Source organism: Ranitomeya variabilis, chromosome 2, assembly GCF_051348905.1.
Source record: "Ranitomeya variabilis isolate aRanVar5 chromosome 2, aRanVar5.hap1, whole genome shotgun sequence".
Lineage (NCBI taxonomy): Eukaryota > Metazoa > Chordata > Amphibia > Anura > Dendrobatidae > Ranitomeya > Ranitomeya variabilis.
Window position 1 is genome coordinate 393,600,126 of NC_135233.1, and position 27,080 is coordinate 393,627,205.

The 27,080-nt window shown below is 46.2% G+C and overlaps 2 long non-coding RNA genes across 3 annotated transcripts; one reads left to right on the forward strand and one right to left on the reverse strand.

Moving 5' to 3' along the window:
• Nucleotides 1–2,393: 2,393 nt before the first annotated feature.
• Nucleotides 2,394–7,108, reverse strand: LOC143809507 (uncharacterized). 2 transcript variants are annotated; one of them, XR_013222300.1, is made up of 4 exons: nucleotides 6,956–7,108; nucleotides 4,598–4,633; nucleotides 2,800–2,856; nucleotides 2,394–2,521 (listed from the first exon to the last, which is right to left on the reverse strand). It is a non-coding gene; the product is annotated as an uncharacterized LOC143809507 (long non-coding RNA). The 2 variants fall into 2 exon arrangements; XR_013222299.1 differs by lacking the exon at nucleotides 2,394–2,521 and having other exon boundaries at nucleotides 2,591–2,856.
• Nucleotides 7,109–8,915: 1,807 nt separating this feature from the next.
• On the forward strand, nucleotides 8,916–14,496 carry LOC143809508 (uncharacterized). The gene is made up of 4 exons (XR_013222301.1): nucleotides 8,916–9,867; nucleotides 12,190–12,225; nucleotides 13,963–14,019; nucleotides 14,298–14,496. It is a non-coding gene; the product is annotated as an uncharacterized LOC143809508 (long non-coding RNA).
• Nucleotides 14,497–27,080: the final 12,584 nt, after the last annotated feature.

The following is a 27,080-nucleotide window of genomic DNA, read 5'->3' on the forward strand; positions in this document are numbered from 1 at the left end:
TCAGCAACATCCTTCTGAGGCGCGTAGCCGGTGGCCGGAGCACCGAGGAAGTAATAGACTCTACGCATTACTTGAACTACGGCAAGACAGTTAACTTTAGGTTGGCTGTCTCACCTTTACACCTAACGAAGACAACGGAGGCAATTATGGGAGAGGGGCGTCTCTAGGGTCCCAGAATAACTCCAGGCCTACCCCGTCATACGGGTGCGTCCTATCCATATCATCTGGGGGATGGGGAGAAAGAACAGAAACACACACGACAGTTGTGAGGACTATCCCGTGGTGCTCAGCAGGGAAGTACTACAACACCCAGGTGCTAGTAGGTAGGCACTGATTTCCACCTGCAAAGGGAACTCTGGATGTGCCTTCGGACCGGCCGGTCTCAGCCAGCCCTGTTAGCAGTGCTCTGGATTGCGGATGCCGAAGCCTTCAGTAAAGAGGTAAAGAGACTGCAACCCTGTGTCCTCGTTATTTACTGCGACCTACACCACCACCTACACCTTTTATTGGGCGCCCCTTAGCAGGACCACGGACCGGGTCAGGCCACCGTGACATCCTCAGAACCGAGAGACCCGGTACCGAGTACCCCGCCGTCCTGCGTCTGGGGGCCGCTCCAACTTGGCGTCACGAACAGGATCTACTTAAGCCTGAAGAATCAGGTCATGTGTGCCTTGGAACTGTGACTGAATTGTGCTTGAATCGTGATTTATTGCAAAGACTGTGCATTGCTATTTGCCGCCAAAAATCCGCCATCGCCGCGCCGTGTGGAGCATGAGGGGAGGAGCCATAGCTTCGTGGGCGGAGCCGGCCGAAAAGAGCGCGGAGCGAGAAGACGGTGAGGTGCCAATTCCGGAAGAGGAACCCCGTCTTCCACCAGGTTAGCAGGGGGGAGGAACGGCCATGTCTGATCCAGTAGGAGCGGAGGCGGCGGTCGCAGCCGCAGACTCAGGGGCACCTCCGGGCCCCGCAGTAGACGCAGCCGTGGGCCTTGTAACACCTCCGGGTGCCGCAGAGCCTGCCGCCCCCATCAGCCATCCGGATACGGCCGCGGCTACAGCAGCCATAATGCCCTTCTCCATGCCGTACCTGTCTGGAGCAGCCTGGCTCCCGCGATATTCTGGAGAATCACCTACATTAACTGACTTTAAAGAGGGGATCTGCAGCCTGCTTGAGTTGTATCCCTTGACAGATTTGGAGAGGCTTTGAGGGAAGTGAAGTCCTGGCCCGCCGCGGATAAGAGAACTGCGCAGCAGGTTTTTGCAAAGCTTAAAGCTACCTTTGACACCCGCACCACTACAGAAATTAAATTGCCATTCTATGGGTGCAAGCAGAGGCTGCAGGATAGCTTACAGGACTATGCCCTTAATCTCCAGGAGGCACTGCGGGCCATCAAGCAGAGTGACCCAAACAGCATGCAAGATGACGATAAACTCCTGAAAGAGCGGTTCATCGAGGGGCTCCTGTGCAGTCACCAAAAGGCCCAACTGCACTTCCTGGCCATGCAGAATCCAGGCCTGACTTTTGCGCAATTCAAAGATAAAGCCATCCAGGTGCTACAGGAGCGACAGCCCAGCCGTGCAGTACTTCCCAGGCGTCAAGCTCTCACGTACCACCAGAAGGTGGCGCCGGATGCGCTTGTTTCCGCTGAGGCCGATGCCCAGATCGTGGAAGATGACTCCCCTGCAGGACTGCGCCTCCAGATGCAGGAGCTGACCAAGAGCGTTGCTGCCCTAGCTCGGACCGTCCAGTCCCTACAGGAGGCCCCCAAGGAGAAGATCCAGCTGGCTTCCAGACCGGAAGATGTTCCCTGGCAGCGACTGAGGAGGGTTCCGTCGACCAGAGGCAGAGACGACGATCGCTTTCATCGGGACGGACGACCTATCTGCCACCGCTGCCACCAGGTGGGCCATCTTACAAGGTACTGTCATTTAAATGAGCAACCCCTGGGGCAGAGGGCCAACCCCCAGGAGTAGGACGATCAGGCCCGCAAAATTGGAGAGCCAAATACATCGGAAGGCGACCAGTCCTCCCCATCGTGAACGACGGTATCCCCATGAATGCTTTGCTGGACACCGGTTCCCAGGTGACAACTATGCCTTACATCCTTTATAAACGTTATTGAGGGGACACCGACATTACCCATGGCCCTGATGATGATTTCACCATAATAGCCAGTAATGGTCAGCCGTTGCCACAAGTGGGGTATAAAGAGGTCACCATTAAGGTGGGGCGGGTAGAATTGGAGGCCCAAGGAATTGTCATTGTTGATATTGACCGACGTGAATGTAACCCCATGATGACCATTGGTACTAATGTCATAGAAAATTGTCTTGCAGAGGTTATTGTCTTGTTGCAGCAGGTTAGAATTAAATTAAATACACCGCACACTCTAAGTGTATCATTTGTGAAAAACTTGAAATTTATTGAAGTGCTATAGACATATCATTCAACAATGCAGAATGCGACCAGAAGTCAAACTGACAACGTTTCGACTCCTCCCGAGTCTTTATCAAAATGGTCGCTGGAAAGAATAGAACAAATGTAAGTGACTGTACATCAAATATATACATAATTTACATAAAAGGTGGTAGCACATAGCAACCCGAGAAAGAGAAAAAAGACATAATATATACAAATATACATGTATGACATAGCATAGTACAGGTATTTGATCCTGTCTAACAAAGGAAAAAATTAGAGAAAATATCCCCATCCTATGGGTGAAGGTGTCAATCCGCGTGGTGATTTCTGATAGTTGAGAGGACGGAGGGTTCGAGAAGAGACCGAAGTGAGGTTTACCTTAGCAAGGTGAATAGTAGTATAGCATAAATAGTATCCTCGTGGTATAAAGAGTATCTATAAAGAATAAAAAGTGTTAGTAAGGACCGTAGATGAGATGCAACCTCTTCCAGATTATAAGAAGAATTTACCTTACAAAATGGTATTAATAATAGGCAGGTGGCCTTTCGTTATGGTACCGCAGGTATAGTCTGTTGGGGACACATGGAATGGGAATGTGTGATGAAACAAGTTATATAGAAGGGCATATCCAGTGAAAGTATCGGAGAGCCGGTTTACCTTGCAGAGTTGGTGGGAGTATTGCGAGTATATTTGTAGCTCAAAGAATGCGACGTTCCTGTTGTGCCGTAAAGCGGATCCTATATAAGGTGCTTAGAATTAGAGTGTATATAGATAACCATGACCTGTAACGGGTGTGTTGGACACTGCTATATAATATTACCTGGCAGGCTTAGTAGGTAGTAAGGGGGTTAACCTCATGTGGTATAAGATCAGCAGATGGATCTAACGTGACGTAGGTACTGCCTGATATAAATGCACCAGGTTAGGTGAGAAATAGAAAAGCGTAATATAGGAAACGGTTATAAAGGATATTACCTAGGACCACTGTTGGTGTGGGGCTATCCTCTGGCAATGTAAGTAGATAAGTAGCAGCAGCTAAGAAGCTGAAAACAGGATGCTTCTGCAGGTAGTAATTCAGGTAGCATGTGGTTAAAATGTATATGGAGCAGTGGTACACAGAGAGAGATGTTTAGAAGGTAATACCTTTTTGCGCAAGGCTCCACAACGGCTGTAGGCGGCGGTATCAAGGAATAGGTGTCATAAATGGCAAAAGGGGGCCATGAGTTGGAGACCTCTAGGGGGAAATATATCGTGTGAGCCAATAGTATAGAAGCCGCCAGGGCCATGTGTGACATGGAGCCGAGGGCTACATCTACATTGGTGGATCAGGGCATTACCTTCGGGTGCTGGGGTGTCGGCGGCGCTCCTGCGCCTTGCTGTAACGGCAGGTGCCCTGTGGCGTCCGGACCTTCTATTTAAGAGCGGCGGGACCCGCGGCACCGGAAGTGCGTCACCCGGTACCGGAAGTCCCGCCGCCTGGTGTCTAGAGTGGAGTGCGCAAGTGCGGGCGTTGTCAGGGAGACCGGGCACTGTGTACTAGCTGCTGTAACTGCGCATGCGCTGTCGGGTCATCGGCGGAATAGGGTATAGATGAAGTGTCTTATTGATAGATATCAGGTCAGACTATAGGTGCGGTGCTGGTTCATTGCTATAGCTGGGAGAGATAAGTCCCTCCAGGTATAGGATAACCTAATTGCGGGCAAACAATATATCAATACATATATGCAAATAGTGCAGGTGAAATAAACTCATACTACGGGTCGAACTTGATCTAGAGATAATAAGGGGAGGGGGGGGGAAGAAATATAAAAGATAAAAGTTAAGATAAAGATAATGCAAATAATCAAAAAATGAATGATAAAAAGGAAAATTGGACCAGATAAAAATAAGGAACGGGAAAAAGGAAAATAGGTGAAAAAATGTGAGAAACATATGGAAAATAAAAGCAAAAATTGAAAAAATAAAAATAAAGATAATAGTAAAAATAAAAATAACAATGAAAATAAAAATAAAAATAAAAATGAAAATAACAATGAAAGAGAAAAAGGAAAAAGAGGGGGAAAAAAATAGGGAAAAATGAATGAAAAAATGATAAAAATAAAAAATGAAAAGTCAAAAATAAACAGGGGTTGGAAATGAGGATAGTTACCCCATAGGGGGAAGAGGGTAGTCATACCAATTGCGATTAGACCAACCACCACGGTCAGCGGGTCTATAGGGAGAGAGAAAAGAACATGTCAATGGCAACGTTAAGGCAACCAGTCAATTTCTCTATTGAGGCCCTTGGGCGCGAGCGTATCGAGTGTATAGATCCAAAATGTCTCCCTGGATCGGAGCAGTTTGATATGGTCACCCCCCCGTCTCGGTCTAGGTACCTGTTCTATTACCTGAAACTTGAGTTGTGCTACCGTGTGTCTGGCAGCAGCAAAGTGAGCAGGTAGGGGGAGCCATGTTTTCCCACACCTAATGGTGGATTTGTGGCTAGCCACGCGATCCCTCACATGTTGAACTGTCTCGCCCACATACAGAAGGCCACACGGGCACTTGATTAGATACACTACAAAATTTGATTCGCAGGTGAAAAAACCCCGTATAGGGAAGGACTTGCCAGTCCTTGGGTGCGTAATATTGTCAGTTTTGATTACATTAGAACAGGCAGCGCAGTGGAGACACGGAAATGTGCCATGACGGCGTGTACTCAAAAGTTGTTGGGTAAGTTCCGTGCGTGCACTACCTATGTCGGCCCTCACAATCTGATCCCTAATGTTGGGGGGTCGTCTTGTACTAATCAGTACCGGTGACTGAAACGAGGGGATACCGGGATAAGCTCTGCCTAGAAGAGGCCAGTGTCTTCTGATAGTTGAGTAGACCTTTTGCATAAACGGGTGGTGGGTATGTACAAACGGTACCCGCTCCTGTTGTAATTTAGGTAGTTGGTTTTCGTTAGGAGTAGAGGACAGTATTCGTTCCTGCTGTAGTAGTATAGGTGGGTATTCCCTGTCCCTGAACTTTTGGGACATAAGGTCAAGTCTGTTGTGACGTGCTTCTGGATCTGACACTATTCGTGACACCCTTTTAAATTGGGAGTGGGGAAGACTGTTTTTAGTAGACCTAGGATGGCAGCTTGAGTATAACAGTAAGCTGTTACAATCCGTGGGTTTAGTATAGAGGTCAGTACTCAATCTTCCCTCGGGGTCCTTTAGGACCAATGTGTCGAGGAAGGCTATCTGTGTAGTGCTGGAGTTCAATGTGAACTGAAGTTCCTGAAAGATAGAGTTGAGATATCTGTGGAAGTCACTGAGTGTGTCGGGGGTACCTGTCCAGATCATGAAAATATCGTCTATATAGCGATGATACTCAATTGCGTGTTGGAGAAACAACTCATTATTGTAAACATAATGTTCCTCAAATTAGTGCATATAGGCATTTGCATACGCCGGGGCTACATTTGAGCCCATGGCGGTCCCGCGTGCCTGGACGTAGTACGAGTCCTCATATAGGAAATAGTTTTCATGGAGAACTATCCTGAGTAGGTCTAGGCAGAAATTAATTGAATTGTGGGATAAGTCAGATTTGTCCAATAAATCTTTGGTTGCTAGGATACCCTTGTCGTGCGAAATGGAAGTATACAGACTTTGTACATCCAAGGTAACTAAGAGGCTGGATTTGGGTATTTGTTGGATGTTTTTTATGACGTCCAGGAATTGGCTGGTATCTAATAGAAAAGATCTTGTCCCCTTGATAAGGGGTGTCAGGATTTTTTCTAAGAAAATCGAGAGAGGTGAAAAAACAGAATCTGTTGAGGCCACAATGGGTCTCCCGGGGGGATTGCTGAGGGATTTATGGATTTTGGGTAAGACATAAAAAACTGGAATTATTGGATGAGGATTTTTTAGGTAGGTCACTGTTTTGGTATCTATTGTTTTATTGTCGAGATATAGGGTAAGGAGATTTTGAATACGTTGGGTAATCCTAAGAGTGGGATCTCTGGGGATAGCCTTATAGGTGTCCGTGTCTGATAGCTGACGGAGTACTTCCGCATGGTATGAGGTGCGGTCCATAACGACTGTCGCTCCCCCTTTATCTGCCGGCTTAATGATTATGTTTTTATTTGATCTTAATGCCGCGAGTGCATGTTTCTCATCGAGGGTGAGGTTTGTGTGGGTGGGAAAGAACCCAAGTTTCTGTTGGTGAGTGAGGGATTTAATATCCCGATCAATGAGGGAAATCACAGTTTCAGCCGCATGGTACGAGTGAGGAGGTGAAAAGGCACTAACATTCCGTAAACCCAAAGAGGCAATAGACAAATCTGTTACATTCTCAGGAACAACTGTGGTATTGGAATCTGTATTGATCCCAATGCCAAAATGGGTTTTGAGTCTGATGGATCTATAGAACCTATTTAGGTCCTTTTCCAACTGGAACGAGTCCCAGTGTGGGGTGGGGCAAAAGGATAAACCTTTTTGTAGGACCGATAGTTCTGCAGGGGACAGATTGTAGCTTGAAATGTTCATCACCAGGTTGGATGGCTTACCTGGCTGCGTGTTGTCATTTTTTCTCCGCGCCCGTCGGATTGGTCTCCGTGCTGGTAACCTCCCCTGCGGCCTTTCCCTAAAAAAGGCGGTCTGGTTGAGCCTACAGACGAATCGCTGCCAGAGCTGTGTGAATCGAATCTTCTTTGCATAGGGCGTCGGCGCCAAGATGTAAACGTGGTGGAATCGCTCCATCTATAGACACGGTTGGATAAATAGTCGTCGTTGTCCCTCTGGATCCCTCTGGATCTCTAGATCAAGTTCGACCCGTAGTATGAGTTTATTTCACCTGCACTATTTGCATATATGTATTGATATATTGTTTGCCCGCAATTAGGTTATCCTATACCTGGAGGGACTTATCTCTCCCAGCTATAGCAATGAACCAGCACCGCACCTATAGTCTGACCTGATATCTATCAATAAGACACTTCATCTATACCCTATTCCGCCGATGACCCGACAGCACATGCGCAGTTACAGCAGCTAGTACACAGTGCCCGGTCTCCCTGACAATGCCCGCACTTGCGCACTCCACTCTAGACACCAGGCGGCGGGACTTCCGGTACCGGGTGACGCACTTCCGGTGCCGCGGGTCCCGCCGCTCTTAAATAGAAGGTCCGGACGCCACAGGGCACCTGCCGTTACAGCAAGGCGCAGGAGCGCCGCCGACACCCCAGCACCCGAAGGTAATGCCCTGATCCACCAATGTAGATGTAGCCCTCGGCTCCATGTCACACATGGCCCTGGCGGCTTCTATACTATTGGCTCACACGATATATTTCCCCCTAGAGGTCTCCAACTCATGGCCCCCTTTTGCCATTTATGACACCTATTCCTTGATACCGCCGCCTACAGCCGTTGTGGAGCCTTGCGCAAAAAGGTATTACCTTCTAAACATCTCTCTCTGTGTACCACTGCTCCATATACATTTTAACCACATGCTACCTGAATTACTACCTGCAGAAGCATCCTGTTTTCAGCTTCTTAGCTGCTGCTACTTATCTACTTACATTGCCAGAGGATAGCCCCACACCAACAGTGGTCCTAGGTAATATCCTTTATAACCGTTTCCTATATTACGCTTTTCTATTTCTCACCTAACCTGGTGCATTTATATCAGGCAGTACCTACGTCACGTTAGATCCATCTGCTGATCTTATACCACATGAGGTTAACCCCCTTACTACCTACTAAGCCTGCCAGGTAATATTATATAGCAGTGTCCAACACACCCGTTACAGGTCATGGTTATCTATATACACTCTAATTCTAAGCACCTTATATAGGATCCGCTTTACGGCACAACAGGAACGTCGCATTCTTTGAGCTACAAATATACTCGCAATACTCCCACCAACTCTGCAAGGTAAAACGGCTCTCCGATACTTTCACTGGATATGCCCTTCTATATAACTTGTTTCATCACACATTCCCATTCCATGTGTCCCCAACAGACTATACCTGCGGTACCATAACGAAAGGCCACCTGCCTATTATTAATACCATTTTGTAAGGTAAATTCTTCTTATAATCTGGAAGAGGTTGCATCTCATCTACGGTCCTTACTAACACTTTTTATTCTTTATAGATACTCTTTATACCACGAGGATACTATTTATGCTATACTACTATTCACCTTGCTAAGGTAAACCTCACTTCGGTCTCTTCTCGAACCCTCCGTCCTCTCAACTATCAGAAATCACCACGCGGATTGACACCTTCACCCATAGGATGGGGATATTTTCTCTAATTTTTTCCTTTGTTAGACAGGATCAAATACCTGTACTATGCTATGTCATACATGTATATTTGTATATATTATGTCTTTTTTCTCTTTCTCGGGTTGCTATGTGCTACCACCTTGTATGTAAATTATGTATATATTTGATGTACAGTCACTTACATTTGTTCTATTCTTTCCAGCGACCATTTTGATAAAGACTCGGGAGGAATCGAAACGTTGTCAGTTTGACTTCTGGTCGCATTCTGCATTGTTGAATGATATGTCTATAGCACTTCAATAAATTTCAAGTTTTTCACAAATGATACACTTAGAGTGTGCGGTGTATTTAATTTAATTCTAGTGTATCAGGACATTCCAGTCCTCTACACCTGCACCTCGCCTTATTTTAACCTTAGTGCACACCAATTTCTCCTCCATTTACGTATTATATTGGTTGTTGCACAAGGTTCCCAAATGTCAACCGACACATTTGCCTATGACATAGCTACTAGCTCAAGTATACTTTCCCAGGTTACCAGTTCCGCTGAATTCCTGAAAATACCAGCAACTGACCTGAGGACTAGAGATTACGAGAAAACCAAACGCAAACTGGTCTCTTATGACCTACATTGCACGACCTTAGCAGAATACCACCGCCAAAACAAAATCCCCAGGGGTTTGAGGAGTCATCTACGACCCACCCTATTCGCAGACAATCAGGAGTATTGTGATAAATATCAAAAAATTCTCAATAAGTGCTCATTAGACATCATCATTCTTACTGTAGAGTACCTCCAGAAGGAAATTTCTGATCTAAGAAAAAATATCCAGGCTACCGAAAATCAACTAGCAGCCACCCTTCCTCCTGCCGAGTGGTCTACCCTAAAGGAGAAAACGGACAAAATTATCATTGAACACCAGAAGAACCTGCAGGATCGCAAAAGGCAGAAATTCCAGAGGGACAACGACGACTATTTATCCAACCGTGTCTATAGATGGAGCGATTCCACCACGTTTACATCTTGGCGCCGACGCCCTATGCAAAGAAGATTCGATTCACACAGCTCTGGCAGCGATTCGTCTGTAGGCTCAACCAGACCGCCTTTTTTAGGGAAAGGCCGCAGGGGAGGTTACCAGCACGGAGACCAATCCGACGGGCGCGGAGAAAAAATGACAACACGCAGCCAGGTAAGCCATCCAACCTGGTGATGAACATTTCAAGCTACAATCTGTCCCCTGCAGAACTATCGGTCCTACAAAAAGGTTTATCCTTTTGCCCCACCCCACACTGGGACTCGTTCCAGTTGGAAAAGGACCTAAATAGGTTCTATAGATCCATCAGACTCAAAACCCATTTTGGCATTGGGATCAATACAGATTCCAATGCCACAGTTGTTCCTGAGAATGTAACAGATTTGTCTATTGCCTCTTTGGGTTTACGGAATGTTAGTGCCTTTTCACCTCCTCACTCGTACCATGCGGCTGAAACTGTGATTTCCCTCATTGATCGGGATATTAAATCCCTCACTCACAAACAGAAACTTGGGTTCTTTCCCACCCACACAAACCTCACCCTCGATGAGAAACATGCACTCGCGGCATTAAGATCAAATAAAAACATAATCATTAAGCCGGCAGATAAAGGGGGAGCGACAGTCGTTATGGACCGCACCTCATACCATGCGGAAGTACTCCGTCAGCTATCAGACACGGACACCTATAAGGCTATCCCCAGAGATCCCACTCTTAGGATTACCCAACGTATTCAAAATCTCCTTACCCTATATCTCGACAATAAAACAATAGATACCAAAACAGTGACCTACCTAAAAAATCCTCATCCAATAATTCCAGTTTTTTATGTCTTACCCAAAATCCATAAATCCCTCAGCAATCCCCCCGGGAGACCCATTGTGGCCTCAACAGATTCTGTTTTTTCACCTCTCTCGATTTTCTTAGAAAAAATCCTGACACCCCTTATCAAGGGGACAAGATCTTTTCTATTGGATACCAGCCAATTCCTGGACGTCATAAAAAACATCCAACAAATACCCAAATCCAGCCTCTTAGTTACCTTGGATGTACAAAGTCTGTATACTTCCATTTCGCACGACAAGGGTATCCTAGCAACCAAAGATTTATTGGACAAATCTGACTTATCCCACAATTCAATTAATTTCTGCCTAGACCTACTCAGGATAGTTCTCCATGAAAACTATTTCCTATATAAGGACTCGTACTACGTCCAGGCACGCGGGACCGCCATGGGCTCAAATGTAGCCCCGGCGTATGCAAATGCCTATATGCACTACTTTGAGGAACATTATGTTTACAATAATGAGTTGTTTCTCCAACACGCGATTGAGTATCATCGCTATATAGACGATATTTTCATGATCTGGACAGGTACCCCCGACACACTCAGTGACTTCCACAGATATCTCAACTCTATCTTTCAGGAACTTCAGTTCACATTGAACTCCAGCACTACACAGATAGCCTTCCTCGACACATTGGTCCTAAAGGACCCCGAGGGAAGATTGAGTACTGACCTCTATACTAAACCCACGGATTGTAACAGGTTACTGTTATTTTCAAGCTGCCATCCTAGGTCTACTAAAAACAGTCTTCCCCGCTCCCAATTTAAAAGGGTGTCACGAATAGTGTCAGATCCAGAAGCACGTCACAACAGACTTGACCTTATGTCCCAAAAGTTCAGGGACAGGGAATACCCACCTATACTACTACAGCAGGAACGAATACTGTCCTCTACTCCTAATGAAAACCAACTACCTAAATTACAACAGGAGCGGGTACCGTTTGTACATACCCACCACCCGTTTATGCAAAAGGTCTACTCAACTATCAGAAGACACTGGCCTCTTCTGGGCAGAGCTTATCCCGGTATCCCCTCGTTTCAGTCACCGGTACTGATTAGTACAAGACGACCCCCCAACATTAGGGATCAGATTGTGAGGGCCGACATAGGTAGTGCACGCACAGAACTTACCCAACAACTTTTGAGTACACGCCGTCATGGCACATTTCCGTGTCTCCACTGCGCTGCCTGTTCTAATGTAATCAAAACTGACAATATTACGCACCCAAGGACTGGCAAGTCCTTCCCTATACGGGGTTTTTTCACCTGCAAATCAAATTTTGTAGTGTATCTAATCAAGTGCCCGTGTGGCCTTCTGTATGTGGGCGAGACAGTTCAACATGTGAGGGATCGCGTGGCTAGCCACAAATCCACCATTAGGTGTGGGAAAACATGGCTCCCCCTACCTGCTCACTTTGCTGCTGCCAGACACACGGTAGCACAACTCAAGTTTCAGGTAATAGAACAGGTACCTAGACCGAGACGGGGGGGTGACCATATCAAACTGCTCCGATCCAGGGAGACATTTTGGATCTATACACTCGATACGCTCGCGCCCAAGGGCCTCAATAGAGAAATTGACTGGTTGCCTTAACGTTGCCATTGACATGTTCTTTTCTCTCTCCCTATAGACCCGCTGACCGTGGTGGTTGGTCTAATCGCAATTGGTATGACTACCCTCTTCCCCCTATGGGGTAACTATCCTCATTTCCAACCCCTGTTTATTTTTGACTTTTCATTTTTTATTTTTATCATTTTTTCATTCATTTTTCCCTATTTTTTTCCCCCTCTTTTTCCTTTTTCTCTTTCATTGTTATTTTCATTTTTATTTTTATTTTTATTTTCATTGTTATTTTTATTTTTACTATTATCTTTATTTTTATTTTTTCAATTTTTGCTTTTATTTTCCATATGTTTCTCACATTTTTTCACCTATTTTCCTTTTTCCCGTTCCTTATTTTTATCTAGTCCAATTTTCCTTTTTATCATTCATTTTTTGATTATTTGCATTATCTTTATCTTTACTTTTATCTTTTATATTTCTTCCCCCCCCCCTTATTATCTCTAGATCAAGTTCGACCCGTAGTATGAGTTTATTTCACCTGCACTATTTGCATATATGTATTGATATATTGTTTGCCCGCAATTAGGTTATCCTATACCTGGAGGGACTTATCTCTCCCAGCTATAGCAATGAACCAGCACCGCACCTATAGTCTGACCTGATATCTATCAATAAGACACTTCATCTATACCCTATTCCGCCGATGACCCGACAGCGCATGCGCAGTTACAGCAGCTAGTACACAGTGCCCGGTCTCCCTGACAACGCCCGCACTTGCGCACTCCACTCTAGACACCAGGCGGCGGGACTTCCGGTACCGGGTGACGCACTTCCGGTGCCGCGGGTCCTGCCGCTCTTAAATAGAAGGTCCGGACGCCACAGGGCACCTGCCGTTACAGCAAGGCGCAGGAGCGCCGCCGACACCCCAGCACCCGAAGGTAATGCCCTGATCCACCAATGTAGATGTAGCCCTCGGCTCCATGTCACACATGGCCCTGGCGGCTTCTATACTATTGGCTCACACGATATATTTCCCCCTAGAGGTCTCCAACTCATGGCCCCCTTTTGCCATTTATGACACCTATTCCTTGATACCGCCGCCTACAGCCGTTGTGGAGCCTTGCGCAAAAAGGTATTACCTTCTAAACATCTCTCTCTGTGTACCACTGCTCCATATACATTTTAACCACATGCTACCTGAATTACTACCTGCAGAAGCATCCTGTTTTCAGCTTCTTAGCTGCTGCTACTTATCTACTTACATTGCCAGAGGATAGCCCCACACCAACAGTGGTCCTAGGTAATATCCTTTATAACCGTTTCCTATATTACGCTTTTCTATTTCTCACCTAACCTGGTGCATTTATATCAGGCAGTACCTACGTCACGTTAGATCCATCTGCTGATCTTATACCACATGAGGTTAACCCCCTTACTACCTACTAAGCCTGCCAGGTAATATTATATAGCAGTGTCCAACACACCCGTTACAGGTCATGGTTATCTATATACACTCTAATTCTAAGCACCTTATATAGGATCCGCTTTACGGCACAACAGGAACGTCGCATTCTTTGAGCTACAAATATACTCGCAATACTCCCACCAACTCTGCAAGGTAAAACGGCTCTCCGATACTTTCACTGGATATGCCCTTCTATATATCTTGTTCCATCACACATTCCCATTCCATGTGTCCCCAACAGACTATACCTGCGGTACCATAACGAAAGGCCACTGGCCTATTATTAATACCATTTTGTAAGGTAAATTCTTCTTATAATCTGGAAGAGGTTGCATCTCATCTACGGTCCTTACTAACACTTTTTATTCTTTATAGATACTCTTTATACCACGAGGATACTATTTATGCTATACTACTATTCACCTTGCTAAGGTAAACCTCACTTCGGTCTCTTCTCGAACCCTCCGTCCTCTCAACTATCAGAAATCACCACGCGGATTGACACCTTCACCCATAGGATGGGGATATTTTCTCTAATTTTTTCCTTTGTTAGACAGGATCAAATACCTGTACTATGATATGTCATACATGTATATTTGTATATATTATGTCTTTTTTCTCTTTCTCGGGTTGCTATGTGCTACCACCTTGTATGTAAATTATGTATATATTTGATGTACAGTCACTTACATTTGTTCTATTCTTTCCAGCGACCATTTTGATAAAGACTCGGGAGGAGTCGAAACGTTGTCAGTTTGACTTCTGGTCGCATTCTGCATTGTTGAATGATATGTCTATAGCACTTCAATAAATTTCAAGTTTTTCACAAATGATACACTTAGAGTGTGCGGTGTATTTAATTTAATTCTAGTGTATCAGGACATTCCAGTCCTCTACACCTGCACCTCGCCTTATTTTAACCTTAGTGCACACCAATTTCTCCTCCATTGTTGCAGCAGGTAGCAGAAACAGCTGGTTACAGTGAACAACGTGCCTTGCAGAAAGAAATCAGAGCTCTGATGCAGAGACAGCAGGTGGAACTGACTGGTGGTGAAATTGGCCGTGTCACAGTGAGTGATTCAAACCCCATTGCAATACCCCCCAGGGGTGAAATGTTAATATGGTGTCGGGTAGCCATAGGCCTCAGGGGTAAAGACTACCAGGCCCTGGTAGAACCTGTATATTCAGATAATAGACCTACCCTCCTGACAGCCAGAGGGATGGTTGACGTCCGCAAGGGGAGGGTGCCAGTACGTGCCCTTAACTGTGGGGAGGAAGAAGTCCACCTAACCAAATATGCCACACTTGCCAAACTGTTTACTGTTAATAATAGTGTGATACAGGCACCCGGGCCCTTGATCCCGTCCAATTCGGCGGAGAACAACGGCTCTGCAGGGCAACCGAAAGATTGGTGTCGGGAATTACACGTGGTCACTGACTCTACCCCATCTCAGCAGAAACAGGGGGCCTACAGGGTGGTTCATGAGTATGAGCGAGTATTCAGCAAGCACCCCCTAGATTTCGGGCAGGTAAAAGGGATTAAACATCATATCCCCACAGGAGATCATCCACCCATAAAAGGGAGATACTGTCCTGTACCCCCAGCTCATTATCAGTGTGCCAAAGACATGTTGCGAGAGATGAAGGAGGCTGGGGTAGTGAGAGACAGTTGTAGCCCCTGGGCAGCTCCATTAGTCCTCGTTAGGAAGAAAGATGGCACCATGAGGATGTGTGTTGATTATAGGCAACTAAACCGCATTACACATAAGGATGCATACCCACTGCCCAGGATAGAGGAGTCATTGGCTGCTTTAAAATCTGCTAACTACTTCTCTACCTTGGATCTCACCAGTGGGTACTGGCGGGTTCCCGTGGCAGAGGCGGACAAGGAAAAGACGGCCTTTACGACTCCAATGGGTCTCTGCGAATTCAACTGCATGCCCTTCAGATTGTGTAACGCCCCGGGAATGTTCCAGAGGATGATGGAGTGCTGTCTGGGACACAAGAACTTTGAAACCGTGCTGCTATATCTAGATGATGTCATTGTCTTCTCTAAGACCTATGAAGACAATTTGAAGCACCTGGCCGAGGTGTTTGAAGCCCTGTCCAACTGTGGCTTAAAGGTGAAACCGTCCAAATGCCATCTGCTGAAACCCAAAACACAGTACCTGGACCATGTGGTGAGTGCTGAAGGAGTGGCCCCAGATCCCGACAAGGTCACGGTGATCAGGGACTGGCCGATGCCCGGTAACCTCCATGAAGTCTGGCAGTTCCTCGAGTTGGTAGGCTACTACAGGAGGTTTATCAAGGACTTCACCAAGAAGGCCGCGCCATTGCAAGACCTGTTGGTGGGCCAATGCAAGAAAACCAAGGGCAAGAGTACCCCATTTGATTGGAACAATGGACTGGAAGGATCGTTCACTTGCTTAAAGTTGGTGCTGACGGGAGAAGAGGTACTGGCCTACCCTGAATATGACCAACCGTTTGTGCTGTATACGGATGCCAGCAACGTGGGACTGGGAGCCGTGCTGTCCCAGGTCCAGAAAGGCAAGGAGAGGGTAATTGCTTACGCCAGCCGGAAACTTCGCCCCACTGAAAAGAACCCTGACAACTACAGTTCCTTTAAGCTGGAATTCCTCGCCATCGTCTGGGCAGTGACGGAGAGGTTCAAGCATTACCTGGCCTCAGCAAAATTCACCGTCTTCATGGATAATAATCCACTAACGCATTTGGACACAGCAAAACTCGGTGCCTTGGAGCAGCGGTGGATGGCCCAGTTGTCTAATTACGACTTCACCATCAAGTACCGGGCAGGGCACAAGAATGCGAATGCCGATGCAATGTCCCGGATGCCCAACTTGCCAGAAATGGGGGAAGACCCGGTGGCACTTGAGGAGGTAGAGCTGCCCGCTTTCCATCGCCCCAAGGCCACCCAGTGTTCCCATCAGGTGGAGAACAGGTGCAAGAATAAGCAGGGTGCCACGCTGAATCCCCTGCCCCATCACGGGTGGGCAGAGACCCAGGATGGTGATCCCGCGGTCCGTCGGGTGAAAGAGCTTCGAACGCAGGCAGGTTTGCATCCTGGCCCGGGTGATCCACAAGAAACACAACAGCTGTGGAAGGGGAGAGGTAAACTGTTTATTCACAATGGTAAGCTGTGCCGGAGAAGCATCGACCCACGCACTCATGAATTGGTATGGCAGATTGTGGTCCCCAGACAAGATGTGCCAATGGTTCTGGGAGCGTACCACGATGGGGCAGGACACTTCGGATGGAGGAAGCTGGAGAGGCTACTCCGCGGGAGGTTCTACTGGATTGGCATGAAGAAAGCTATCTAGAAGTGGTGTCGAGAGTGTGGCCCATGTAGTCTACGCAGGAAGGACCGTGACAGCCAACGGGCTACCTTGCAGCCCATCATCACCAAACGGCCACTCGAACTGGTCGCGCTAGATCACGTGAAACTAACACCTAGCCGGTCAGGCTATATCTACGCTCTCACCATCGTGGATCACTACTCCAGATTCCTGGTAGTTGTGCCTGTTAAAGATCTAACGGCCAGGACGGCTGCCAAAACCTTCCAGCAGTACTCCTGTACACCCCATGGGTACCCGGAGAAGGTACTGACCGATCAGGGGCCAGCATTTGAAGCGGAGGTGTTCCAGGAGTTCTGCAACCTGTACGGGTGTAAGAAGATCAGAACCACACCGTACCATCCACAAACCAACGGGATGTGTGAAAAGATGAACCAGGTGGTGATCGACTTACTGAAGACCTTACCTGTGGAGGAACGGAACTTGTGGCCCACAAAGTTGCCGGACTTGGTAGATATGTACAACCACATCCCAGTAAATTCCACCAACTGCACCCCAGCGTACCTGATGCGAGGAAGATCTAGCAAGTTACCTGTTGATCTGGACATGGGGGTCCTGACTCCCGAAAATACCTCGTCAGATGCGGATTGGGATACAGAAAGGCAGCCGGTGAGCAAGTACTCAAACGGAAGAGGAGGCTACACAAGCTTGACGACCAATGGGAAGAGGAACCGTATACCATCTTGCCATCCGAATTCGACAATACGAAGGTCTGTCTCATCAGCAAAGATGGAGGGGAAACCTCAACGGCAATATCCAGAGACCACCTTAAAATATGCCCTGATAAGTTGAGAGAAAGGGGAACAGATCCAGGGACCTCTCCACCTGTAGAAGAGGAGAAGATGATACACACTGTTCTTGGTGATTTTCCCCAGTCTTGGATTCGAATAAATCAGGCCATCGTGGTACCTGTCTTAACGTTTCGTCAAGTGGAACCACCAGAACTAGATGTGGTGCTAGATCATCCGGACCTGCAATCACAGCAGACCCCACCAGAGGATGCCATGCCAACAGTTAAATCGGCAAGTCCTCTCTCTGCTACCGGTGAATCTGCCACACCCACCATTAGTAGCAGCAGCCCTGAGAGCTCCAGCCTGCCAGTGCTACCCAGACTCACTAGAAGTGTAGCTAGAAGACAGTGCACTACACAAGCGATAGTGAGCGCAGTGGGCCCTGTTAGGCCAATAGCAACCCCTGCACTGCGGAGGTCTACACGTAGCACCAAGAATCAAACTCCACTTCACTACAAAACTTGGAGATATTAACGATAGTTGCTATTTGGTTGAAAATGTTTGTGTAAATATCTTTGTTTTGAATTGCTCCAAAACTTTCAAAAGGGACCCCTTTGTTTACCCGGGGTCCCTGCTTTTCCAAAGTTGCACCCACTGAACTGGGAGTCATGAACTGTGCATGACCAAAACTTTTGCAACGTTCAAGTGTCCTCACCTCCCATAAAGGGAAGCACTGTTATATTTACTTGTTCATAAGTGTTTACTTGTTTATTGCATTTCAAAATTTTGTATGTCTTTTGCTAACATGTATTGTTGTTCTTCTTTCCCAGTCCGGGAGTACTGGATTTAACCGGGGGTAGTGCAGTGCCCCAGAGTCCTGGTCGTTGCAGTACTGTCACTCCGCCACTAAGGGGAGTGATGGTACGTCTGATGGCATTAAAGGAGTTCACCTGACCAGGTATCGCAGACACACATTACACTTCACACTCCGGCCACCAGGGGGAGTGGTTCTATCTAAAACTGGGGGTTGGATAGGAAGTTAGGGAGAAAGCAGCTCGAGAGAGTACGGGAGAGGACCTGTCAGGGGTGGGATCCTGACAGCGGCCTAGAAAAAGGACAGATCATTACGGAGCCGTGCCTGTGCCTTATAGCGTCAGACTCCTAAGAAAGGACACGAAGCGAAGTATATTGTGGAGAAGTGAGAAATGGGATCACAGCACAAAAGCGATAGAACCAGAAGGAGTCGTGCCCCAAGATCGGCAACATCCTTCTGAGGCGCGTAGCCGGTGGCCGGAGCACCGAGGAAGTAATAGACTCTACGCATTACTTGAACTACGGCAGGACAGTTAACTTTAGGTTGGCTGTCTCACCTTTTACACCTAACGAAGACAACGGAGGCAATTGTGGGAGAGGGGCGTCTCTAGGGTCCCAGAATAACTCCAGGCCTACCCCGTCATACGGGTGCTTCCTATCCATATCATGAGGGGGACGGGGAGAAAGAACAGAAACACACACGACAGTCGCGAGGACTATCCCGTGGTGCTCAGCAGGGAAGTACTACAACACCCAGGCGCTAGTAGGTAGGCACTGATTTCCACCTGCAAAGGGAACTCTGGATGTGCCTTCAGACCAGCCGGTCTCAGCCAGCCCTGTTAGCAGTGCTCTGGATTGCGGATGCCGAAGCCTTCAGTAAAGAGGTAAAGAGACTGCAACCCTGTGCCCTCATTATTTACTACGACCTACACCACCACCTACACCTTTTATTGGGCGCCCCTTAGCAGGACCAGGGACCGGGTCAGGCCACCATGACATCCTCACAACCGAGAGACCCGGTACCGAGTACCCCGCCATCCTGCGTCTGGGGGCCGCTCCACATTGAATACACAGGATTCGGCCTGCGCCTGTCGCTGATTGTTCGCGGCCGGCCACGTAGTATATAGCACAGCCATGTAGTATATAACAGCCCACGTAGTAAATAGCAGCCATGTAGTAAATTGCACAGCCATGTAGTATATAGCACAGCCACGTAGTATATAGCACAGCCACGTAGTATATAGCACAGCCCACGGAGTATATAGCACAGCCCACGGAGTATATAGCACAGCCATATAGTATATAGCACAACCACGTAGTATATAGCACAGCCACGTAGTATATAGCACAGCCCACGGAGTATATAACACAGCCCACGGAGTATATAGCACAGCCACGTAGTATATAGCACAGCCCATGCACGCAGTATATAACACTGGCCACATAGTGTATAACACAGCCCACGCAGTATATTGCACAGCCCACGCAGTATATCGCACAGCTCACACAGTATATCGCACAGCCCACGCAGTATATAGCACAGCCCACGCAGTATATCGCACAGCCCATGCAGGATATCACACAGCCCACGCAGTACATCGCATAGCACAGCCCACGCAGTATATCGCACAGCCCACGCAGTACATAGCACAGCCCACGTAGTATATCGCACAGCCCACGCAGTATAGCGCACAGCCCACGCAGTATATCACACAGCCCACGCAGTATATCACACAGCCCACGTAGTATATCACACAGCCCACGTTTTATATCGCCCGGCCCACGTAGTATATCGCACAATCCACGTAGTATATCGCACACCCCACGAAGTATATTGCACACACCACGTAGTACATTGCACGGCCCACGTAGTATATTGCACGGGCCACGTAGTATATTGCACGGCCCACGTAGTATATTGCCCGGCCCACGTAGTATATTGCACGACCCACGTAGTATATTGCACAGCCCATGTGGTATATTGCACAACCCACGTAGTATATAGCAATGTGGGCATCATATCCCTGTTAAAAAAAAAAGAATTAAAATAAAAAATAGTTATATACTCACCTTCCGTTGGCCCCTGGATGATGCAGGCGAAGCGGTTACCGACGCTCCTCGCGCGCTCCGGTCCCAAGAGTGCATTGCGGTCTCGCGAGATGATGACGTAGCGGTCTCGAGAGACCGCTACGTCATCATCTCGCGAGACTGCAATGCATGGAGCGGTCACCGGAGTATCGTGAGGAGCGGGAAAGGCCTGTTCATGATCCGGGGGCTGACGGACGGTGAGTATATAATGATTTTTTATTTTTTAAATTATTTTTAACATTAGATCTTTTTACTATTGATGCCGCATAGGCAGCATCAATAGTAAAAAGTTGGTCACACAGGGTTAATAGCAGCGGTAACGGAGTGCGTTACACTGCGGCATAATGCGGTCCGTTACCGCTGCCATTAACCCTGTGTGAGCGCTGACTGGAGAGTAGTATGGAGCGGGCGCTGACTGCGGGGAGTAAGGAGCAGCCATTTTGCCGCCGGACTGTGCCCGTTGCTGATTGGTCGTGGCTGTTTTGCCGCGACCAATCAGCGACTTGGATTTCCATGACAGACAGAGGCCGCGACCAATGAATATCCGTGACAGACAGACAGACAGAAAGACAGACAGAAAGCGGAAGTGACCATTAGACAATTATATAGTAGATTGATGACCTATCTAAAGGATAAGTCATCAATATCTTAATCCTGATCCATATCTTAAGTCCCTTTAAAGGGACCCAACGACAGACAAAACACTTTTAGGCTAAGTGCACACGTTGCAGAATTGCCGCGGAATTTTCCGCGGAAAATTTTTTCTTCCGCTGTGCACACAGCCTTAAGCTTAGTGAGAGCATTAGTGCTGCAGAAACAGCAATAATCAATAATAGGCAGCTCTCTACCCCATTGAGTTTGTTACCTCTTCTAATAGGATATGTTTAATTTACAGTCCATACACATGTGATACCTGGTGCCCGAGTGTTCATGTCTCTTCTGTGGGTAGAGCAGAAAAATAGCTAAATGGATGGGCTCCATACACATTAAGTAGTTGGCTGATCTGGATATCAGAGGGTTCCGACAAATTTAATCTAACATGTGTGTGGTCCTATAGTCCTTGCAGTCATCCATGAATCTGCAACTTTTTTCCATTGACGCAAATCTGATTCCAGAACTGATTCCATAGTTTTCTGCATCTGTTGTGTTAGACTGATCCTGGTGATGGACCATAAAATATTGCACGCAGCATTCTTCTGGGTATGATGGACCAACCATCTAGCTCGTATACGACACTACTTTGTCATCACTTGTTTCAGACTCAGATGTACAACAATTGAAAGTAATTGATGTGTGAACCCAGCAGAGGATTATTTTGAAGCGCAAAGTGCTAGGATATAACATGCCCGGTCTGTCAAGCCGAGGCTGCTCACTGAGGGTCACAATGCCATATCTTCACAGTATGATTGAATTTTCATTTTAGGGTTTAATAGGAGATATCAGGTTTACTGATATTATCTGTTGAATGCTATATAAAATGTTCACAGCTACACTGCTCAGTACTGCTATACAATGTTGCAATATGCTATATTTACTGCAGTTTGCAGTAAGTGTTTCATCTCATTTCAGAACTGGAGTCACAGCTACACTGCCTAATACTGCTGTAAAATGTCATATATACTGCATTTCCTAGTAAGTGTTTATCTCATCCCAGTGCTGGATTAACAGCTACACCACTCAGTACCGATGTATAATGTCTTACAAGCTGCTGATTATGCCAAATTTCCTGTTTCAGCTCTGTCCATGTTGTTGGACCTGGACAAAACTGGCTTAAAATCACCAAAAGCCCTCCAAATTGTGTGACTTTTCAAAGTGTTTATGCCAGCTTTCTTGCTTAAATGCTTTGATAAACCTGGCTTATGTTTCTCTCTTTTGATTCCATTCTACTCTCTCCTCCAAAGATCTGTGACTGAAACCACCAAAGAGATCCCCTTCAATGTCTCCACATCTGGTGGTTGCAAAAGGACATTTGACCCAAAATCTTGTGACCAAGGATGGCAATTGTTGGATCATGATGCAGCAATGAAAAGAAATATAATTTTGCTGCAAAGAGAGAAAAACCTGGCGTCTGTGTCAAGGAGGGAGACTGATTGAATTTTAATGAAAATTATACTGCTATACATTTATTTTTTTAATTTGATCCCCATGGGGTCTAGAAAACTTCATTAACAGTGCAAGTTCAAGCACCCCAGTTGGAGCTGTGTGAAACTGATGATTCACTGTGTGAAGTGATTGCTCCGTCCCATAGACTTCATCTAACTCTGATTTTACATTCTTTTTGTAGTTGACGCTCTGGTAATTAGTGTACGCCTGTCTCAGCATTTTCACCTTCTTTGTGGAAAGATCTATTCATTGTTCATCCATATTGTCGCCTCTTTGATATCCATATAGACACAACCTTTGTAAATATTAAAATATATTAAAAATGATCTTCAAACAGGGAACAAGTCTTTGATGCCGTTCCCTAACTCGCCTTTGAAAAGCCTCAAATCTTCGTTTTCTTTTTTTTCCCCTCCTCACTGTGAATAAAGACAAGATGATAATTTTTTACTATGGAAAGTGAATATATTATAGTCGGAAAATCACATGAATTAATCGTTGTCTTCATCTCGTAATTGGTCAACAAAGATTAAATCTCTTGAAAGATCATTTAAAAACAATATACAGTGGAAGGGATGAATGCAAGGCAAGGAATCGCTCAGAAAGACCTAAAAAATGAAAGCCACTGTAAGCGTGGACTTTATTGGAAGAATCCAGACAAATGTAGGAAAACTACATCCAAAACATTGTGTTCTTCTAATGACTTAAAGACCAAGTATTCACGATTGCACACACAGTGTGCACAAACTTTAGCAACATACTTTTTTTGTTTGAAAACTTGTCCTAAAAGTATTTTGCAAACTTTTGAAACTTTGTAAAAAACTTTTTCGTTACTGTTTGTGTCTACAGGTCTTCTAGAAAAATGATGTCATGCCAATGTTACACATAGAGCAGCCAATGCACCATGAGTGAAGTCGTCCTCGTCATGTCTAACATACAGTTACGTGAAACTCCACATATCCTAATGTATTGCAGAGGATGACAAAGGGAGCAAATGGAAGGATGTAGCACATGAGTCCAGGATCAGACTTCATATGGTTTGTTTGTAATTTGTAACTTTAAAGACAGAGAAATCTGCATGAGAAGTGGCAAAGGGATAGGTACATAGTCATTAATTTAAGGTAAAAAAACAAGGACTTAGTAAATAATTAAAGGTGAGCGAATATTTTAAAATTTTAATTTGCTGACTTTGTCAAACTCCCCAATCCCACTCACCATCCCAAAAATAAATTTGTGTGAATTTCAATACTGGAAACCTTGTGAATCAGTGCAAAATACAAGTGGAGGAGAGCAGTGAGAGAGAATGTGAGAGAGAAAGAAAGGACCCCGCTGACCATAAGAGCTTACACTCTACAGGAGAGAGAGAAGACCCCGCTGACCATAAGAGCTTACACTCTACCGGGGAGAGAGAGGACCCCACTGACCATAAGAGCTTACACTCCACATGAGAGAGAGGACCCCCTGACCATAAGAGCTTACACTCTACAGAAGAGAGAGGACCACGCTGACCATAAGAGCTTACACTCTACAGGAGAGAGAAGACCCCACTGACCATAAGTGCTTACACTCTACAGGATAAAGAGGACCCCGCTGACCATAAGAGCTTACACTCTACAGGAGAGAGAGATGACCCCGCTGACCATAAGAGCTTACACTCTACCGGGGAGAGAGAGGACCCCACTGACCATAAGAGCTTACACTCTACAGCAGAGAGAGATGACCCCGCTGACCATAAGAGCTTACACTCTACAGGAGAGAGAGGACCACACTGACCACAAGAGCTTACACTCTACAGGATAGAGAGGACCCCACTGACCATAAGAGCTTACACTCTACAGGAGAGAGAGGACCACGCTTACCATAAGAGCTTACACTCTACAGGATAGAGAGGACCCCACTGACAATAAGAGCTTACACTCTACAGGAGAGAGAGGACCACGCTTACCATAGGAGCTTACACTCTACAAGAGAAAGAGATGACCCCGCTAACCATAAGAGCTTACACTCTACAGGAGAGAGAGGACCACACTGACCATAAGAGCTTACACTCTACAGGAGAGAGAGGACCCCACTGACCATAAGAGCTTACACTCTACAGGAGAGAGAGGACCACACTGACCATAAGAGCTTACACTATACAGGAGAGAGAGGACCCCACTGACCACAAGAGCTTACACTCTACAGAAGAGGGAGGACCCCACTGTCCATAAGAGCTAACACTCTACAGGAGAGAGAGGACCCTGCTGACCATAAGATCTTACACTCTACAGGAGAGAGGACCCCGCTGACCATAAGATCTTACACTCTACAGGAGAGGACCCCACTGACCATAAGAGATTACACTCTACAGGAGAGAGAGAACTTCACTGATCATAAGAGCTTACAGTCTACAGTAGAGAGAGATGACCCCACTGACCATAAGAGCTTACACTCTACTGGAGAGAGAGGACCCCACTGATCATAAGAGCTATCACTCTACAGGAGAGAGAGGACCCCACTGACCATAAGAGCTTACACTCTACAGGAGAGAGAGAGAGGACCACACTGACAATAAGAGCTTACACTCTACAGGAGAGAGAAAGGACCCAACTGGTCATAAGAGCTTACACTCTACAGGAGAAAGAGGACCCCACTGACCATAAGAGCTTACACTCTACAGGAGAGAGGACCCCGCTGACCATAAGATCTTACACTCTACAGGAGCGAGAGAGGACCCCGCTGACCATAAGAGCTTACACTCTACAGGAGAGAGAGAGGACCCCACAGACCATAAGAGCTTACACTCTACAGGAGAGAGAGCACCCCACTGACCACAAGAGTTTACACTGTACTGGAGAGAGAAGACCCCACTGATCATAAGAGCTTACACTCTACAGGAGAGGACCCCACTGACCATAAGAGCTTACACTCTACTGGAGAGAGAGGACCCCACTGATTATAAGAGCTAACACTCTACAGAAGAGAGAGGACTCCACTGACCATAAGAGCTTACACTCTACAGGAGAGAGAGAACTCCACTGATTATAAGAGCTTACACTCTACAGGATTGAGAGGACCCCACTGATCATAAGAGCTTACAGTTAGTGTTGAGCATTCCGATACCGCAAGTATACCCCTCACTGCGCATGTCACAAACGCATCATCACAATGGTATGTCATACTGGCCAATGGGGCGCTACGTGTGGCAATTTTCACACGGCGCATGCGCAGTAGCATTAAGGACCGCCATATTGGTAGTGGCTTCTTATCCTCTTATAATTTAAGTCACCAGCGTTTGCGCAATAGCGCAGTGCAGCGTCTTATTATTTATGTTATCAATAACAGAGAAAGGTGCCTTATTTATAATTTATACAAATATATATTCCCTATTTGATCGGCTCTATTTATGTATGGGAACTCTTTATAGCCGGACAGCAATCTGTGCAAAATGGTTAATGTAAATAAATAAGGCACCTTTCTCTGTTATTGATAACATAAATAATAAGACGCTGCACTGCGCTATTGCGCAAGCGCTGGTGACTTAAAATATAAGAGGATAAGAAGCCACTACCAATATGGCGGTCCTTAATGCTACTGCGCATGCACCGTGTGAAAATTGCCACACATAGCGCCCCATTGGCCAGTATGACATACCATTGTGATGATGCGTTTGTGACATGCGCAGTGAGGGGCAGGGAACGCCGACTTACAGACATGTTGTCCTCCATGAGCCCACATGAGTGTTAGGGGTGAGTAGATTGTAATTTAAGCGAAATATAATTAATATCAAGAAATTTACCACTATTATGATCGTGAGAAATAAATCAGGATAACCTGATGGATATTATGAAGTCCGATTTTAAAGCACATTAGCACAAGGCACTTTATATATGAGCACTGGATGTGAATATAAGTAAACAATGAATAATGTAAACGTTATTGTAAGCACTAATTGAATGTAAATTATGATTGGATTTAATTGAATATATGTTGAGACACATATAAATAGACACTAGGTAAGGTTACTCACTGCTTGATAAAGGCTCAGATGGAGCTGAAACGTCGCCCGGCTATGTGGGTCGATTAAACCTTCCACATTTTTCACTGAAACTATGGAGTGCTGCCTCTTTTTTTGAGTATCTGTGAACTTGGTGCAATCGCTGGACTGGTTGCTGGGGGCCCTGCACCTGAAGATAAGTACTAGTGTTGTGCTGTTCCTTTTTTCTACTATGTCTATGTCCGGAAATTTTTGCACACTGAATATTACGTTCATTTTTATTATTTGTGTACTCAATTACTTTAAGCCATTTTTTGGTAACATGAATGAGAATTCTATGGAACCTGGGGTGTTCAATTATACACCAGAGGATGAGGAACGCATACTGAATGGCGTCATGGGAGATGCTGCTTT